Consider the following 20,404-nt stretch of genomic DNA (forward strand, 5'->3'; position numbering starts at 1 on the left):
TTGGGGGTGCAGGCTCTGGGGTGAGGCTGGGGATGAGGGGTTGGAGGTGCAGGAGGGTGCTCCGGGCTGGGACTGAGGGGTTTTGAAGGCGAGAGGAGGATTAGGGCTGGGGCAGGGAGTTGGGACACAGGATGGGGGCAGGGGTGCAGGCTCTAGGGAGGGCTTACCTCAAGCAGCTCCCGGAAGCAGCAGCATGTCCCCACTCCAGCTCCTACGTGGAGGCATAGCCAAGGAGCTTTGCGTGCTTCCCCATCAGCAGGTGCTGTCCCTGCAGCACCCATTGGGCATGCTTGGGGTGGGGGCAGTGTGCAGAGCCCCCTGGCTGCCCCATGCACATGAGCTGAAGGGAGAACATTCTGCTGCTTCTGAGAGCTGTGCAGAGCAATGGCCTGCACAAAGCAGGGCAACCCCCCAGCTCAGATCCCCAGCTGGAATGCCAGAGCATGAGCTTGAGGGCAGGATTAAAACATCTGAAGGACCAGAGGCAGCCCCCAGGCCATAGTTTGCCCATCCCTGCCCTACTGGGTTCATCAACAGTGGGGATCCAACTTGGGACCTCTGGATCATAGATTCCAAAGCCAGAAGGGACCTGTGATCATATAGTCTGACCTCCTGCATAACACAGGCCATAGAATTTGCCAAAGTAATTACTAGAGCATATGTTTTGATGTAAAAATGGTGAATTCTCCCTCTCAGACAATGATCCTTGGTAAATAGTTCCAATGGTTAATTACCTTCATTGTGTGGGGGTTTTTTAAGCCTTATTTCCAGTCTGAATTTGTTTAACTTCAACTTCCAGCCATTGAACTGTGTAATACTTTTGTCTGCTAGATTGAAGAGCCTATTATCAAATACAGTATTTGTTTTCCATGCAGAAATTTCTAGATTGTTATCAAGCTAAATGGATTAGAGTCTGTCACAATAAGGCATGTTTTCTGATCCTTTTTTCATTTTCATGGCCCTTCTTTCATGGCCTCTTTAACAGTATTCTAGAATTATGGACACCAGAACTTAACGCCGTATCCGTCAGTGATCGCACCAGTACCAAATATACTCCCACTCCTCTTGAGGCATCCAATGAATGCACTACCCCTCTTGGCCACAGCATCACACTGAGAGCTCATGTTAGAGACCACGGTCTCTAAATTTTTGAGTGTCTGCTTCCTAGGATGGAGTCCCCCATCACGTTAGTATGTCTTATATTCTTTGTTCCAAGATGTATATGTTTAGCCATCTTAAAATGCATATTGTTTGCTTGTGCCCAGCTTAACAAACAATCCATATCATTCTATCAAGGATCTGTCCTTTTCATTATTTAACCATACTCTCAATTTTGGAGTCATCTGCAAATTTTACCCATTTTCTTCCAGGTCACTGATTTAAAAACATTACATAGTATAGAGTCAAGACTGATTCCTGGGGGCCCCAGCAGAAACACATGTATTTGATGATGATTCCCTGTTCATTTTAAGACCTGTTAGCCACTATTTAATGTGTGCCATATTATTTTTTTTCTATTTTAACCAAAATGTCATGCAGTACCAAGTGACATGCCTTACATAAGTCTCTCTTACATCAACACTATTACTTTTATCAACCAAACTTGTAATCACCCATTAAGATCCCTTTTCATGAGAGCTTCTTCTGCCTCAGCTAAAAGATCCAGCACTCTCAGCCAAGGATGGAGCAGGCTCATCAATCTCTCATTGGCCGAATTGCCACTAGAGGGGTCAGAGCACAACACCAAACAGGCATAGCTTACACTGAGTTTTATTTGCCTAGTATCTAGTTAATACCAAATTAGAAATGAGCACACTCAAGTCGTCATTATACTGAAATGTGTTTGCTATCTTGTTAACTCTTCACTCAAAAAATAATCTTTACAAAAATCAGTCTTCTTGTTTTGACGTCAATATATTATAAAATGTTTTGATGATCTAACAGCAATCCGTACCTTATTACAAACAATAAATAGGGAAAGAAAAACATCTGCTAGACAAAAAAGCAGAACATTGATTAGTCAACCTTGTTTGTGCCGGCTCAAAGAGGACAAGTGTACAGGGATTAGTGGCAGTAAAATGTTAAACAATTCATCATTTTTAATTATAGACTTCAATTAAGTGAAGAACAATGATTTGTATTACGTCCTTCAGTAACTGCAAGATGAACGAGAACAACAGTTAAGGAAATTATTAATCTGACCATGAAGCAAGCAAGTTCAAGCACTGCCTACTTCATTACAAAGCAAAAACACAGCAAAGCTTGAACTAATGGAGTGATGTACTGTACTAAATGTACCATGTTACTAATTTGTATGGATTATGGGGTGAGGTAACTGCATATAAAACCTTTCACTTCTAGGGTTACTGTTTCAAAATGCAGCTCACATCAACTGTGACCGAATTGCTGTTATCTGACTTTTTTCCTGTGGTTTTGGTGGGCTGCTCTTTGGAGTATAATAGACTCAAGCTTTGTCTACTTAGGAAATTGGATCAGTTTATAAACTTAACTAAGCTACTGAAAGTGGAGTCCTTACGCACATAAATTACTCTTAAACTGGATAGCACAATACAGAACACTTTCTCAGAACAAGAAGCAGGGGATGGTTGGCAACCTACTGGACAGAGAAAGAATAGAAAAAATAAAGAAACTGTGCGTCCATGCAAAGGGGCTGTACCAATTTAGTTAAATCAGTACAATTTTCTCATGTAGACAAGGCCTCAGTTCTATTCCTGATGGACAGATGTTGATATCACAAAGCAAACATCGTGCTTAGCACTAATTGGTGTTGCTATAGGGCTGCCCTACCTCAGAAACCCTCCTGCACAACACTCTCTGGCGTGCCAGGTGCACCTGCCTCAGTTTCTTTCCTTCAGAATCTCCAGTAACTTCCCACAACATTTCATGCCTCAACATTACCTTTCCTTGGGGGCAGTTTATTATCAAAACAAACCGTGTAAATCTGTCTTTAACAATTTACCATCGTAATCCATTTATTCCCCAGTATACAGTCCTTACAATCCCATGACATGATGTCCCACATACCGCACACCAGTATCATCTGCCACACCTAGATTCCCAGTCATCCTCTTCTGTCCCTCTGCCAGAGGAGCCACCCAGCCTGAGTATAACCTCACTCTTCCCAATGGGAACCCTCAGAGACTCTCTGTGGGGAGATCTTCCTCACCACGGAAGCATCCCTCACTCCCCCTGCCCTCTCCTCTCCTGGATCCAGCACTCTAGCACAGAGATGTCAATGGATAAGCCCCTCTGCTGTTATCTGTGAGACTCTCCCTCTTAGGTTCTCTTATCCTTTATAGCCCGAGGCACTGTCATAGTCACTTAATAAGCCAAATGGGAGCACCTGTTCTGGCACAGTGGATATACATCACTTACAGTGGCCAGCTGCCCTGCGATAGGCATCCTTATGGAAAATCTGAGCCCAGTTAGAGGCAGGGAAACAGCTATACCCTGGTGCTCCTCACTCCTATTGCCTATGATGTGCCTGGTAGAGAGGTAAATTGAAGAGTGTCTTCTGTGTGATCAAGCCAGTATCTTTCAAAGGCTTTACATTCACTTAACTGTAGTGTGGGCCTGTGTACACACGTGCCTAAATGTGTACATTCAATAGGTGAATATGGCACCTAGGTGGATGTGAGGAGTAACAAAGGGGTAGTGAGGAATGGAGATGGTAGGAGGGAGAGCATCTAGCCCTTTTTTGACATGTTACCATGGGTCGTTTAAATCCCAGCAATTGCCTTGTTTGAATGCATTCTGTCAGCTTTGGTGTGGTACAATTCTTTTTCTGTCCCTAATGAGGTGCATTCTCCGGGCAGAATGGGGAGTTCAACTGACCTTGAGGACAATGTTCCTTGTCATCCTGGGACTAGCGGAGGGTCCAGTGCAAGTCAAGGGAATCTGTGTCTAGAGAGTGCCTATAGGTGAAAGGGCAGAGGATGGTGAAGGAAGCACATGCCCTGCCCCGGGCTCTATGGGACGTGTGTCCCAAAGTTAATCAAGCCTTCCTTGTATCGCTCAGCATGGTGGAATGCATTCTGAGGGAGAGACAGCAGAGGGCCTGCTGGGCAGCCTGGCTCCAAGGAAGCACAATGCATAGGAACTGGGCAGGGGAGGTGATGAGCATTGTGCAAAACATAGTGTGATCTGGTGAAGTGGTACATGGCTTCTTTGTGTTTTGCCTACTGCCTCTAAGCAGATAGTGTGTGTTAAGAATTGTGGAGCCTCTGTAGGTCAGCTAGTTGTCTCTGACCTTGGCTTGTCCTTCAGTTGAACAGGACACCTCTCCTATGAAAGTATGCACCTCTTTCCTGCCCATAACTTCCTGTTTGAGTCCCTCAAGTTTACATGTCCCCCTATCATCTGGTTTCTTTGTTTTGTTGCTGGGAATTTTCCCTCAGAGGTTGGAGGGTCTAGCTTCTCCAAGCTTCAGCCAACCCATTATCTCAAGATTCTGCCACCTGCATAAGCAACCAGTACGATTTAGTGACTATCTTCCCTGGTCCAACATATAGGTATTCCATGACATGATGATTTAATAACTTCATAACATCCATCTGAATTCATGAGTTGTACATCAATTCCCCAAATCATCAGACACACCAAATTAACATGATACATGTTAGTCTACTGATAGAGCAGATGTCTTGGAAACCCTGACCTAATTCAATATATTTTTACAGAGCATCTTTCCTACAAAGTATATCAGTGCTTTAAAGTGAGAGAAAATGATGAGAAACCTGCTGCTTAGTGAAAGTACTCTTTGAATATTACAATGCTTTCAATGCACTACATTTCATTACTTTAAATTGTGGCCTATTAGGTACAGATACAAGCAGAAATGTATAATAATGTGCATGGAAAAGAATGCAGAAATACCACATAAATTTATTTTGTAAACATAATAAATATAAATCTTCTAAAAAGTTTTTTTTTTCTTTCTTTCTTTAAAAAGCAGAGGTGGGAAACATTAAAATATTGGAGTTGTGTATCACATGACATGACAACAAACAAGTGAGATATTCAGTGAGCAAAAGAGAAACTTAACCACTTTGTTTACTATGTCCTATAGCACAGTGCTTCTCAAAGCAGGTCTGCCACTTGTTCAAGGAAAGCCCCTGGTGGGCCAGGCCGGTTTATTTACCTGCTGCGTCCACAGGTTCAGCTGATTGCGGCTCCCGCTGACCGCAGTTTGCCACTCTAGGCCACTAGGGGCTGCGGGAAGCGACGCAGGCTGAAGGATATGCTGGTCACCCTTCCCACAGCCCTCAATGGCCTGAGGCAGCGAACCGTGGTCAGTGGGAGCCGCAATCGGCTGAACCGCAGATGCAGCAGGTAAACAAATCAGCCTGACCCGCCAGGGCTTTCCCTGAACAAGCAGCAGACCAGCTTTGAGAAGCACTGCTGTAGCAGACACCTGAAATGGGGGAAGTGGAGGCAAGGCTAGCAGTCATTAAGCAAAATCAATGGGTTTTTTTGTTGTTTTTGTTTGTGTTCCCCCACCCCCCTCCCAGGGAGTAAACCATAGCACTTGCAAGCTCTGGCATATAAGTGAAATGAAACAAGTAGGGATACATAAGAGACCACCTCTTGATTTGTATATGTGTACGTACTGTACACAGGTAACTGTGAAATAAAGATTTTTGAGGGTGTCAAGGTTCTGATAACATCCTGCTAAACAACAGGAACAAAGCTGAAATGGTTTGTGATGTCATCAGGAATGAGAAATGGATGGCTTACAATATTGGTTTCCTGAGGGGTGGGGGTCGTTTTGGTTTTGGTTTTGATTTTTGCATAGTCAACACATAATTAAACAATTTTACCTTTATTTTTATATTGTATAATTTTAATGTATGATCATCTCCCACAGTAACAAAAACGTTGGACTAAATTGATGCTTGCTGGGCCTCTTGAGATTTATACCCAGGGAGGGCTCTGCTATACTATGACTGAATTAACACGTACATTGAGCACTCTAGCCATACCATCTTCCTAGGTGGTGCTGGTCTGCTCGGTGGTGAGCAGGTGTTCAGGTGCTTTCCATGACTGCATCCCTTCACCCCCAGGGCAGTGTTGATGCTGACAGGAGATTGTAGAACCTAGCACAAGTATACTTGAATTCAGCTTAGATCAGACATTTAAACTGCAGAGGAAAGATGTTTGAGTAATTGGTCATTGGTCTCTCTTCTGTTTTGCTACCTATGTGCTTCTGCTCTGGAGCCTATGGATTATTCTCCTGACTAAAGGTTTTTGCTGATGTTATCACCTTAGAAAGAATGTCTACTGAAGTAGTGTTCCAACTGGAAGCTGTAGAACCTTAAAAATGCTATGGGGGATATCTTTTGAGGTAGCATCAATGGATGGAATTCTGTGCATTATTAATCTGAGTGTCTCACTACTCCCACATTGAATTTGGAAGCCAAACCAAGAGGCAGCGAAGCATTAACCTCTCAGAATGGCCAAGGCCCACAGTGACACTAAACAAGTGATAGCGTCCAGTGGTAAAAAGAACAAAATAAAATGCAAAAAAACAGCCTGAGTGTCATTTTTACACTTAAAATTTGATTTGACTTAGTGTGGGGTTTCTTCTATGACCCACTGACTAGTTCTCTGCATACTTAAATGTACTTGAATTTTTGCTTAAGAGTGCATTGGATACACAACTGGTGTCAAATTTGGCTTCATTATACCTAACTGGCAAAGTGTCCTTTATTTATGTATGTATGTATTTATTTATTTATTTATTTTTAAACTTGCCTTACACGTGGTTGGCATGCAACCCTTTTAGTCTTAGCCAGAGGCAACAGAAGGAGCCAGATTCTGATCCCCACTTTGGCTTCTTTGCACCAGCGACTTATTTTGTCACCTCATCGCTCCATTATCTAGTATTTATTGTAGTAATTAAGGAGGGAAGTAGTCTAACTTGACTACCCTGAAAACATACAACTAACACTGTAGAGAGATCAGGGAGAAAACCCTTAGCCATGGGAACCATATACAAATAAAATAGGGGCTTTTGGTGGTGGCAGAAATCCTTAAATTGTCCCTCTGAAAGTCAAACCCAAATTCCCTTGTGTTAGTCAACTTAGAGATCTTTGGGAGCTGGCTGTGACATGTAGGGCAGGTTAAGTAAAAACTGTGGATAAAATAAGAACATTGCATGTGACCTGTATACACTGAAAAACAAACAGAGCTGAAGTGCTTCCAGAATCTACAGTTTAGATTCTCAAAAATAAAAGTAGCCAATGATGTGAGCTAACCCCATCTTCATGAGTTTCCATATGATAAAAATAATTATACTCTGAGTTCAGGCTATTATCATACTTCCTTTCATGTGACACTGCTCTTCAGTGTCTGTCATGTACATCAACAGTGGCCTGATAGCATACATTACTGATAGTTGAATGAATTGCTGTTATTTATTATGCATATTGCACCATAGGTGCTTATCTTGTTTTACATGCAACTGAGAAAATAAATTCCCTGTAGCATGGCACTTGCAATGTATAGTCTATTGTAAATTAAGGAGAAATTGTAACAACCCTTGAAGACGTGAGAGAAAAGAAAACTAGGAGAAATAGAAAACTACTCTTGGCACAGTGATATTGACAAGAAATTCAGGTCATTGATATCATTGCTGTGTATGGTTTAATGCAGTTTTGACTAGTGGAGGCATTCTAAATTTGATTGTCTATGGAAAAAAAAGTGCATGATGAAGACCAGAAAATAGTAAAATACTGACTTTCCGCTACTACTGAAATCAGAAGTACAATTCTCCTTGAACTTGATGTAGCTTCTACACCAATACATTTTGGCATTGTAACAGAGGCTGGCAACATAGCAGGAAGATGTGGGGCTTGTTCTCTATGAATACACAGTATTTAGATTCACTAGCTGTGATGAACTCCATTCAGCAAACAGCTGAACCTTCCTGGGCTTTTTTAGTTGGCAGCTCAAGCATAACAAATGAAACAAAAGTTATATTTAGAGCTATGAATAATTCTGGATTATGAAAGAACATGCTGTACAAGACGCACACAAAAATGCAATAAATATTTGCAAAGCTTCTCTCCACCTAAGGATTGTTTCCCTTGTGACATGGAATTGTTGTTCATTTTTATAGGGTTGATAGTTCATGTGTAGCAGTTTAGAGTTTTTTTGTTTTGTTTTTAAAGAGTTTATTGCTATTGAGAAACAATGAACAAAGTGGTGAATATTTCAACTATCTAGGAAATAGCCCTTTTTAGGTATTCCCTTTTCTCCTTTATTTTTTACCCTCATTCATTCTTTGGCATACGGAGATGGAAGATCATACATTGTGGTAGGGAAGAAAGTAGTATTAGCCAGACCATGAATTGGGTAAGTTTGCCAAAAAGGTTTTATTTCTCCACTTGATAAGGAAACACAAAACGGGTGTTTTGTATCACCTGACTCATCATTTGGAATTAATGTCAGGGTCTCTCTAAATCAGCTAATTGAAATGATGATGATTGTTCCATCCTGACTGACATTTTTTTTTCTTTCTTTCTTTTCCCCCATCCCCTTCATTATGGGCCAAAAACAACAGACCTTACTCAGGCAAAAGTTTCACTGAATGCAGTGGACTAAATCCTGGTCCCAAAAAGTTAACAATTTTATTTCAATGAGATCTTCAGGATTTGGTCCCATTGCGTAATTCACTGACTGCTTCACCTAATGGCATACAGGAAACTCTTAAGCCTAGAAATGTACTTACTTGACAAAGGCAAGGGGCCTGAGTCTGTGCTCACTCACCTTAGTGTAAATCATGAGTTGAGTCAGAATGGTACAGGAGTGATGTTAGTAAGAGAATCTGCCCAGTATAGATGAACTGCTGTTTTCGTTTTATGTTTAGTTTTGATTTGTGGATGAAAATTTGAAACCGAAAACTGAATATAGTGATGTGTTAACGTTTTTGGTTTCTGGAAAATATTTCCTGAATTATAATAGAGAGCTAAAGTATTTCTTGTAAGGAGAAAGATACAAAGGTGAGTAAAAGAGTACTTTTGTTATCTAAATTCAGGACTATTTGGAATTTAATAAATTAATTTCTTGTGATACAAAACCTATTTTAGCAATCAGATTTTTAAAATGATAGGAATGCTGGAGTTTACATACCAGATCAGACTATAGGCTCATAGTCGGACTTCCTGTTCAGTGGCAATTTCTCTTGGTACTTCAAATAACAGCAAATGGTAAACATGCCCCTCCCCATATATAGACATACATGATAAACCTAGCCATTTATGAAATACTGTACATGGGACGCAAGAACCTGCACCAGAACCTCAATGGATTCAGTGCTGTCCGTGAATATGAGTGGGGGAGGCCTTTGTTAGTAACCAAGTGAACAAGGGTGCAGCTGGCACTAGATGGTTTCCTTCTGGCTGTCCTGACCTTCGTAGTGCTCCTTTAAATCTGAAGGATGAAATATATATATATTATATATTATATATATTATATATATTTCATCCTTCAGATTTAAAGCAGCACTACGAAGGTCAGGACAGCCAGAAGGAAACCATCTAGTGCCAGCTGCACCCTTGTTCACTTGGTTACTAACAAAGGCCTCCCCCACTCATATTAACGGACAGCACTGAATCCATTGAGGTTCTGGTGCAGGTTCTTGCGTCCCATGTACAGTATATATATATCCCTGTTGGTATTCCAATGTCCCAAAAACCAACCAAACAAACAAAAACTCACCAGGTCTCATCATTACCCCTAGAGCACAGGCTTCATAAATTAGGGTTGCTTCTGATGCTTGCTTCCATTCCCTGTGTATATGTGACAGCCAACCTATTGGCTGACACACTCAGGAAGGAACTACAGATCTTCAAAGATAAAATCATGAGCATCTGTAGCTAGCTAGTTACTGCTGTAACCAACTCCCTCTCCATTGCAGATGATGCATAGAGCGGGACCTATAAACCACTGGTGAATGTGTCACTGTGACCTTAAGAAACCTTTGATATCAGCTGGCAGGGAGGTCACTGTTTTGTAACAGCAACTCCTATCAGGCCTGACAACCTTGCTGCAGTTAACGCATTGCTGTTGTAGTATTTACAAGGAATGTTGTGAGAGATCTTGGATGAAAGCTGGGATCATGCTGGTCACTAATATCATTATGAAATGTAGATACTGATTTTATCTAAGATGTTATGTCTATATACTGAAAATGTGTGTCTATAGTTAATAGGTGTTATTCCCAAGCAGAGGGCAAAAAGTGTTTTTTTCCAGACAAAGAAATGTATTTTCAGATGTCTGCCTAGATTCATATGTAGATTAAGCATCATAAAGCCAACACACTGAAAGTCCTATTTACATGTGAAAGTCAACAGGAAAAATAGGTCAGCTGGGGGGTGTGAAATGTGAAACACAGGATTATAAGACACCTTAGCTCCCCAAACTGTAGGGGCAGGGGGTGTGGAGGAAGGTTAAGGGGTGCAATGGAGCCCAGGCCAGCCCTCACAGGGGGCAGGGAGAGAGGGCCACCCAGCCTCGCTCTGCCTTCGACCCAAGCTCCTCTGCTGAGGAAGTCTTGGCTGTGCGGTAATGGGTGGGAGGTGGTACGAGCATTATTGGTAATGGATGGCGTGATAGGAAAAGTTTGCTCACCACTGCTTTAGCGCTAGCAGCCCAAGAAGGGATCCACAGGAGAGCAAAGAGTGAGTTTGGGGCAATAGAAGATGCAAAAAGACACTTATCCTTCGCTGAGAGAGCACAAGGACCATGCTTTTTGCATTCATGAAAGGTGGATCCTGGCCAAGTGAGCTAATGATGCTAGGAGGCTGCTTTTAAGTGAGAAGTTGCTTTAAACAAGGATTGTTACCTAAGTTAAGTTTTCGTCTAAAGAAGCCTGATGTACCTTTTTGTTTGGCATGTAACCTGTTCTTATTATCTTTACACACTTGCTCTTAAATCTTAATGTCTGTAAATCAACTTTTGTCTTTACTGTAAGTAGATTCCAGCTGTATGTTGTCATACTCAGTAATGCCTTGAGTACGCTGTGAGGTCCTAGTGAGAAATAAGCTGATTTATCTGCTGCCATGTCACATCGGCAACCATCTTGTCTTTGGCATCAAGCCTTCTTTTCCTGCAAAGGCTGCTCAAAATTCCAGATTGACTCATGGCTTCGCTGTCCCTTGGGACCTTTTAGGGGCAGGAAAGGAAGAGGGGGTTGCAGTTGGAGTACAAGCAGTCGGGCCAGAGGGAGGGGGCCTATTAACAGTGATATAGCAAATGAAAAGCCCCTTTTCTCTGTCTGAGGTGGAGAGGCTTTTGTCTTCACCCACATGGGCACCTCTATTGCCTGCATTGCCCACGTTCCTCTGCCTGCACAGTGGCAGGATGTGCCTTTGTCTCCCCTATACATCCAGAGTTTCCTTCCAGCAATGCCTGTGTCTGACCTTTGAGATCCTGCCAAACATTTAAAGAAATGTTGAGGGAAGAGGAGGAAATAGGAATGATTGACAATAGAAAGACCCTCTCCATCTCTTTACTGGCTAAGTGCTGCAAATATATTCATCTCCCTTGTAAGGTCATAAAGGATCTCAAGAGGATTTAAGCCCTTTAGCTTGTACTATTTAAGGCTATTTATAAGATTTTATGTAACTTATTCAATTAGGAGAAGAGGCATAAAAATTGTGAATCTCAAAGTTCTGTTTTGCAAGTATCCAAGATGATATTTTTAAAGTAATTTAATGCATGCTACATTTCTCCAGTCCTTACTGAAAACTTGCTTTTACACACCTTTTCTTGTTTTTTAATTTGTGACAGAGCAGTTATGTGGCATTGTGCAACACACAGTAACTTAGAACCATAGAATATCAGGGTTGAAAGGGACCTCAGAAGGTCATCTAGTCCAACCCACTGCTCAAAGCAGGACCAATCCCCAGACAGATTTTTACCCCAGTTCCCTAAATGGCCCCCTCAATGACTGACCTCGCAACCCTAGGTTTAGCAGGCCAATGCTCAAACCACTGAGCTATCCCTCCCCCTTAAATATACCATGTCTACACAATAAGCTTGATTCCCTCTAAAAATAAGAAATGGAAGGCACATTTTCATCTATAAAGCTGCTATTAGTTTACACAAATTTACTTTCATCTGAAATCTGATGTAGAGTTAAAAAAAAAAAACAGTGTGTGTCTCTAAAGTGGGAATGGGAGATAGAGCTGTGCCAGCATCCTCATTAATGGTAAACTGGATTGCCTGCCTTAGACTAGAATGGAAATGGTTTGTAGTTCCATCCTTATTTGCTCTAGTTTCTATTCTTAGAAACTTTTGCCACAAGCATAGATTAATGTTGTGCTGTTTCTCCTCTAATCTTTGTTATGCTAATGAGCATGGAGTAAGAATGAAAATACGAGCATTAAAACAGACTTCATCTTCAACATAAGTTGAGAAAATACATGCTACCAATCCTGCATTTTTAATGAAAGCATTACAATGAAGTCTGAACTACTTGCCCATAAATTAATTCAGCATCATATACAGGGTATCTGAGACATAGAAAGCATTTTATCCATTAAATCATAAATTCATTGTGTAATTATCCCTACTCTAGACAGCTATTTTACACTATACCTCTTCAGATACTTGGTAGCAACCTAGATATAATGCAAATCAAATTCTGAATGCACTTCATCTTCTGGGTCCCATGGGCTGTAGCACGTGTTTATATTCTCAATAAAATAGAATCGTAGAAGTGTAGGACTGGAAGGGACCTCAGTAGGTCATCTAGTCCAGTTCCCTACACTCAAGGCAGGACTAAATAATAACTGGACCATTCCTGACAGGTGTTTGTTTAACCTGTTCTTAAAAACCTCCAGTGATGGAGATTCCACATCCTCCCTAGGCAATTCATTCCAGTGATAATTACCCTGACAGGAAGGTTTTCCTAATATCTAACCTAAACCTTCTTTGCTGCAATTTAAATTCATTGATTCTTGTCTTATACTCAAAGGTTAATGTGAATAATTTTTCACCCTCCTCCATATAACCTTTTATGTACTTAAACTGTTATGTCCCCCACCCAAACTTCTCAAGACTAAACAAACCCAATTTTTAAAAACTTTCCTCATAGATCATGTTTTCTAGACTGTAACAGTGCCGATTCACTGCTGCAGCACCTCTTGCTGGTCGTGAACACTCTTGGACCACCAGGGTGCCTTTTACTATCTGTGTCTCATTTGCCATTACTCTCACTGTCTCCACCATCTGGACCCACGTTATTTCCAGACTAGGGCATCCTCTTCGGGACACTGCCCTCCAGTTGTACTTTCTCCACTCTTTGGGGGATAGATAGTCCTCAGTCCTTCCACTTGCCTCAGTGGCTAACTGCAATCTCTAGCCCCTGGCTTCAGGGGCAAACTGCAGTCTGGATTTAGGCCACTCTCCTCATTGGCAAGTAGCAGTAAAGGAGAGGGGAGACCTGGGCCCACCTACTACTCTGGGTCCCGACCCAGGGACCCTATAGCTGGCAGCCATTTACTGCCCCTTATCCTATTCCTGCTGCCTATTTTCCCTGGGCCACTTCCCCCGTACCCTAGCACCTTCCCTGCCCTTGCTTCCAGGCCTTAGTCTGGCCATGGTCAGCCAAGAGCTCCACTACCCTGCCCAGCACTGTAGTATTCCCAGTGCTCCTCGGCAGACCCAGGCCCACCCATTACTCTGGGTCCCGACCCAGGGACCCTATAGCTGGAACAAAAGACTGGGATTTTGTCCACTCTATCACAAACGTGCAGTGCAGCCGGAGTACATACTGTACAACCACGGATTTGTTACAGAAGTCTGGAGTTCAGCAAATTACTTACCCTTGCAGCCCAGTTTCCAAATACGAGTGCCGTGTTAAAGTTTCCAGAGTGTGAGCTTAGACATGTAAAAGCAAGCATCCTGATCTAGACAAATTATTTGAAAGCTGGGTTCAGTTAGTTGTTAACTCTATTTCCCTGGATGGAAAGACATTCCTGAAAGTACCCAGTTCTGGAAGATGACTTCCAACTATAAAGCATGTAAATTAGTAACAAGTAGCCTGCATAAAGGTGCTGATATCTAACTTTGGTCCTTCATGCATTTTGGTTGTTCTTCTATTATATATTAAATCATAGAAATTTTATAGGCAGAAACCACTGCAATCAGCAAAATAAACAAAAGCATTATCTTTATAAATGTTATCAGAAATAAGTAGCTTTACTAGTGCCTGGGGATAGGATGCCAAGAGTTAATTAGGCTTTAATATTTGGTTTTTTAAAAAAAAAACACATCATTACTTTATTGCTGTTAAACTTTGATCTTGGATTTTCTTCTCTTTTCTATAATGAAAGATAGTAATTATTACTAACCCCACTACTTTTAGCAACAGAATTCCGTTGCAACGTGTTTTTCAATGCACAGTATATTTCTATTCTGAATAGGGAAGAATGTTTTACATTAATGCTTAAATTGTCATTTGGGACACCGTTCCCTATCCCTCCTCACTGCTTCCATGCAGGAACTAGGTGTTCCTCTACCTGCTGCTCTCTGAAATCCCTGAATATGCATGAGCAGGAATGAAGAGTTTGTTCAGATCTCCTTTGGGCTTTGCAAGGCCTTAGAGATCTTCCAACCTCTTACCTAGCAGTCCCACAATGCTAGCCTTTCTCATGGCCTTTGGGAAGCAGTCACTCAGTAGCTCCCTTATTCTTGGCCTTGTCTGAAGTGCTGAGTCCTGCTGTTTCCATTCTCCATATAGAGTGGCAAGGAGGAAGAACAGGCTTCCTTTCCCAACTCCAACGTGGAGAAACGGTAGCAGAACAATCTCACCTCCCTCTCCTGAACAACAGTAAGATTAATGGACCATTGGAAATAGAAGGCTTAGACCTAGAGCTGGTCAGTACTTGGAATTCATGTTCCAAAGGAAATTCTGAAACTTCAATGACTTTATTTTGTTCCAACTTAAAAGAAAAAGTCAATGTTCTGTTTTGACTTTATATTATTAAAGTTGAATCAGTAATTTAATACTGTCATATCATGACATGTCATAATCTAGATAAAACATTTCATTCTGAAATTTTGAATTAATTAATTTTTGAATTAAAATATAAAATATAACTGATCTATATTCAGCCTGGTAACATTTATATAGTTATAGTTATATAACTGAGTCTAATTTAAGCAAAATGAAACATTTTGATGGTCCTGAATCAAAACAAATTTTTTTTCATGGAAAATCTCAATTTTTCAGCTTTAGTATAAAACATTTTGTTTAAAGTCTGAAGTTAGTTCTGGTTCCTAACTGGCTCTATAAAACTACCTTTACATGGTCCCTTGCAAACAGCTTGCAGAATTTCAGTATGAGATTGTGATAAATGAGGGGAAGGCAGGGAGCTCCCTTTTATGGACACCCAGCCAGCCACTAGCTATATAAGACCTCTTAGTAGCTGTTCTCTAATTGCTCGATCTGTAAAGGATTAAAAAGTCTCACTGCTATGCATAGGTAAAAGGAAGTGTGTGGGCACCTGGCCAAAAGAGCCAATGGGAAGGCTAGAACTTTTTAAAGTTGCAAAACTATTCCCTTTTTGTTTATCTGTGGCTGTTCTCCCAGAGAGAGAGGACAAGGCAGAGAGATACTATAAGAAGCTTGAGCCAGGTATGAAAATTCATCAGTATCAGACCTAGAAACTACTTATTTAAAATCCAGATATGTAAGTAGATCAGGAAATGTCTAGAAGACATGGTTAGGTTTATTCCTTCATGGCTTGTGGATTTCTGTGCTAACTCCAGGTGCTTTTGTTTTGCCTTTAACCTGGACCTCAAGAAAGCTATTCTTAATGCTTAATCCTTGTAGTTTTTTTCCCTCTAAATCTAGCAATAGCCTAAGCTCACAGATGTATTTTCCTTTCTTTTAATTAATATAATTTACATTTTTTTAAGAACAGAACTGAATTTTTTTGTCTAAGACGTTTGTGCACATGTTTAAATTAGCTGATGGCAACAGCTGATTTCATTTGTCTTTCTCAGCTCTTCCTCGGGGGAGGGAGGGAGTGAAAGGGCTTGAGGGTACCCCACAAGAAGGAATTCCCAAGTGCGCCTTCCTGGGCTCTCAAAGGGGCTTTGCACTTGGGTGGTGGCAGCATTTACCAGTCCAAGCTCAGAGAGAAGCTGTAACTCTTGGAGTGTAATACAAGCCTGGAGTGGCCAGTATTAATTTTTAGAATCCTTGCAGTTTCCGCTCCCCCGCCGCCCGCTTCTGCACTCAAAATCCCAGAGTGGGGAATCAGCCTTGACAAAGATGAATGAGGGGATGCAAGTGTGTTGCTTTTCTTTTCTCTCCCCACAAAACCCCTATTTTCTGATACCAGCAGGCAATATGAATTCCTCAGTGTAGCTGATGCAGTATTGCAGGTCCATATACAATATAAAGTACTAACTATGCTGCAAATGCTATGGCATGAAAAGTGAAAGACCTAAACGCATCCAATTGGTCAATAAATCATTTGCCACTATCATCAGTGCATATGCACCAACTCTTGAAGCTGAAGAACAGAAAGAATTCTTCTATACTGGCCTTCATAAAATTTTGTTATCCGTTCCAGAAACAGATAAGATAATCCTCTTAGGGGACTTTAACACAAGAGTTGGCCAAGATTCTAACATATGGAGTAGCACCATTGGGAAGGAAAGAGTGGGCAAGACCAATTCGAGCCACTTCCTTTTACTCAGCAAATGTGCATAGTACCTTGTGATCACAAACACAATCTTCAGACAAAATGACACATACAAAACAACTTGGCAACACTGCCACTCAAAACAGTGGCATCTTAGACTATGTCATAAGAACGCAGGACCTAGGAGATGTCCAAATCACCCATGTCATTAGAGGAGGTGACAATTGCTGGACTGCCCACCATGTGGTGAGGTCAGTCATGTCCATCAGGATTGCACCAAAACATAGAGAACAAGCCAAATCACACAGAGGGCAATACAATATCCAAAGACTTCAATCCTCAGTGCACTAAGAGCACTACCAAATGCTCCTCAGTGAAAAACTGGCCCTACACACATCTGGAGATGACAACATAAGTGCCAAAGAAAACTGGGAAGCCCTAAAACAGACCATCCATGAGGTTTGCGAGGAATCCATTGGCCTTGCTGTCTGTCATCATCAGGACTGGTTTGACAACAACAACATTGAGATTATAGACCTTTTGAACCAGAAGAGAAAAGCTTTCTGTAACTGGCAGAACCAACCACTATCGAGTCATCAGAAGCAGAGCTCTTTCCATCAGCTTAAAGCTGGAGTTCAAAGGAGGATCCAAGATATCAAAAACAAATGGTGGGAGGACAAAGCAAAAGAAATCCAAACATTTACTGACAGACATGATATGTGGGCAGCAATTGTGGCCCAAGCCTGTCTTCCAGCACCATCTGCAATGTCTGCCAATGGGCCTGTGACTCAAGAATCAGAGTCCTCAGTCACCGAAGGACCTATGGAAAAAATAAAACCTGTGAAAGATCATCCTTGACTTTGAGAGATCACTGACAACGATAATATAAAGCACTAACTATGCTGAAAATGCTATGGCATGCTGGTTCTTCAGCTCAGAGCAAAATTATTAGTAGTATTTATTTTTGAAACCTTGACAATATGCTTGATAATGTACCAACCATAACATAAAGATTGCCTAGATGTCAGAGTCTACCATCTAAAATGCAGATATTAAGAAGGTTAACATAGTCGGGGGAGGTGATGGTAGCTTGCTTATATATATATATATATAATTTTAATCTGGCACAAATAATGAGCCAGTTTGTCTTGAGGCACCCTGCAAGTTTCAGGGGTGATTTTGAAACACAGAATCTAGGTCACTTGATAGTAAAGGCAATGTCACTAGAGGTGGAACTTTCAAAAGCGCCTTCATTATAGGTCAAAAGGCTGAATTTGGCTTGTCTGTAAATACAATTTTAGACATTTGCCTGGGGGCTTAATACTAGCCCCAAACCACAGAGGCCTCTGCCACCTTATAATAAAGGAAGAGAATAATCAACTGAAGCAGAAAGAGAGAGAAAATCAATGTTTTTAGGGTATTTTATAAGTGGAAAAAATATTGAATATTTTACGTGTGACTTACCTTCTAAAAACCAAGTTGGAATTTATTTGTGTCATTGGAGTATTAACCAGGTTTTATTTACTTGGGAAAGATAAATTCCAGGCCCCTTCCCTGCATTCCAAATATGCATTGCTATTTGAAGCACACTCTAGTGTACACATAGAGCCTATAGCACTCAGCAGTCCTGCAATCACTGAAATAGAATTAGGGCTAGCCAAGTGCTTCTCAAAGTCAAGCTGCTGCTTGTTCAGGAAAAGCCCCTGGCGGTTCAGGCTGGTTTGTTTACCTGCCACATCTGCAGGTTTGGCTGATCGCGGCTCCCCCTGGCTGCGGTTTGCCACTCCCAGCCAATGGAGGCTGCGGGAAGGACGGCCGGCACATCCCTCCGCCCACGCCACTTCCCACAGCCCCCATTGGCCTGGAGCGGTGAACCGCAGCCAGTGGAAGCCGCGATTGGCCAAACCTGCAGATGCAGCAGGTAAACAAACCAGCCTGAAACACCAGGGGCTTTCCCTGAACAAGTGGCAGACCGGCTTTGAGAAGCACTGGGCTAGACTACAGAACTTACAGCTGTTCACAGAATCTACAAAAGTCTGAGAGAGGAAGATGAAAGTAGCTCCCATCTCTGGCAGTACAAGTGGCTCTGAGGTGTCACTCTTGCTCTTTTCACTGTCTGGTGGCCAGTGGTGAGCTCAATTTCTCTTTTGTGTGGCAGTAGAAACAGCTTCATGAGAGACTCACCAAAGAGAGAGCACTCCCTCTTCTCTCTAGTGATAGCAGGAGTGGGCTTTGTAGGCCTTCCCCTTCCTAACGCCTCCCAACCAATGCTTTGTTGCCACAGGATCTGCAGTTTGAAGATGCAGTTACCAGCCAGCTGCAAAGATGGGCATAGAGGTTCTGCAGTGATCTGTAGGATGCTGCATGTATTTTTGCTGTAGAGGGACACCTCTGTAGCTTACCCTCCCTCCTGTTCTTTCCCAACCTATTTGGACGGATCTAGCTAATTTAAGCAACTGAAGTTGCTAAGCAACCAAATTGCTCTCTGCACCATGCAGAACTCTCTAACCTTGAGACAGATGTTGAAATGTTTCCTTGTATGCCTTGTCAGCAAATCAAGAAACTCTATTTCTCACTTACATTTTTTCCACGTGTAATAAAAATCATGTACAAAAAATTAAATAGGAATAGGAGTTCCTGCTTGGGGTTTTACAGAGGTTTGATTGAGCAATTGAGGCCTCTCAGGGTAAGTGCAGCAGGCTTCACCTATTCTCTTTGGGTCAGATACTATCTCCCCAAGAGTCATCTTACACAGCAGCAGGTCATGTCATAACCCCACATGCTTTTAGCCATGGTCAACATGGTTCCCAATTGACTGTCTCTGGTCTCACTCAGCAGCTCACTACCAACTGACCACCCAGAGAGATCATGAAACTACATCAGGCAAGGCCTACCTTAATCCCTGATTGAAGGAACACTGGGATCTCTGCTTGGGCTGGCTTTGTATTTAAGCCCAATGAGTATGAGAGAGCTGTCTGCACAACTGGGCTCCATCTGGCTGCTGCTTGGACCCCTTACCTGCTGCTATGGACTCTGATCTGCCTGATTCTAGGTATCCTGACCTTGGATGACTCAGTCCAGATTAGTGCAACAGGCTTCTGCCTGATTCCTGGTAACCTGAACATGGCTTTCCTGAGCCATGTTCCTAACTGCTAGATCAGGGTGCCTATGTCCTGGCCATGACAAGGGACACTTGGACAGATCTCTTTAGTGCACACGTTCAGTTACCTGTTTCCACTGGTTTGGGTTCACCAGTGTCCTTATTAATGAAGTTTTGTGTGTGTGTGTGTGTGGGCGCGCATGCACGCAGTCATTTCTACCATGTCAAGATCCACTGTTTTGTTTTTTCGTGACCGTTAAAGACCGTTGAAGACTTTTATTTACACACATTTGCCTGGGGGTCCTCTCATGAACCAGTAACTGGATAAAAAGACAGGAAACAAAGAGTAGGAATATATTATCTGTTTTCTGAATGGAGAGAGGTAAATGGTGGTGTCCCCTAGGGATCTGTACTGTTCAAATATTCATCAATGATCTGGAAAAAGGGGTAAACAGTGAGATGGAAAAATTTTGCATATGATACAAAATTACTCAAGATAGTTAAGTTCAAAGAAGATTCTGAAGAATTACAAAGGAATCTTACAAAACTGGGTGATTGGACATCAAACTGGCACAATTCAGTGTTAAGTGCAAAGTAATGCACATGGGAAAACATTATC

This window comes from Gopherus evgoodei, chromosome 11, assembly GCF_007399415.2.
Source record: "Gopherus evgoodei ecotype Sinaloan lineage chromosome 11, rGopEvg1_v1.p, whole genome shotgun sequence".
Taxonomy (NCBI): Eukaryota; Metazoa; Chordata; order Testudines; family Testudinidae; genus Gopherus; species Gopherus evgoodei.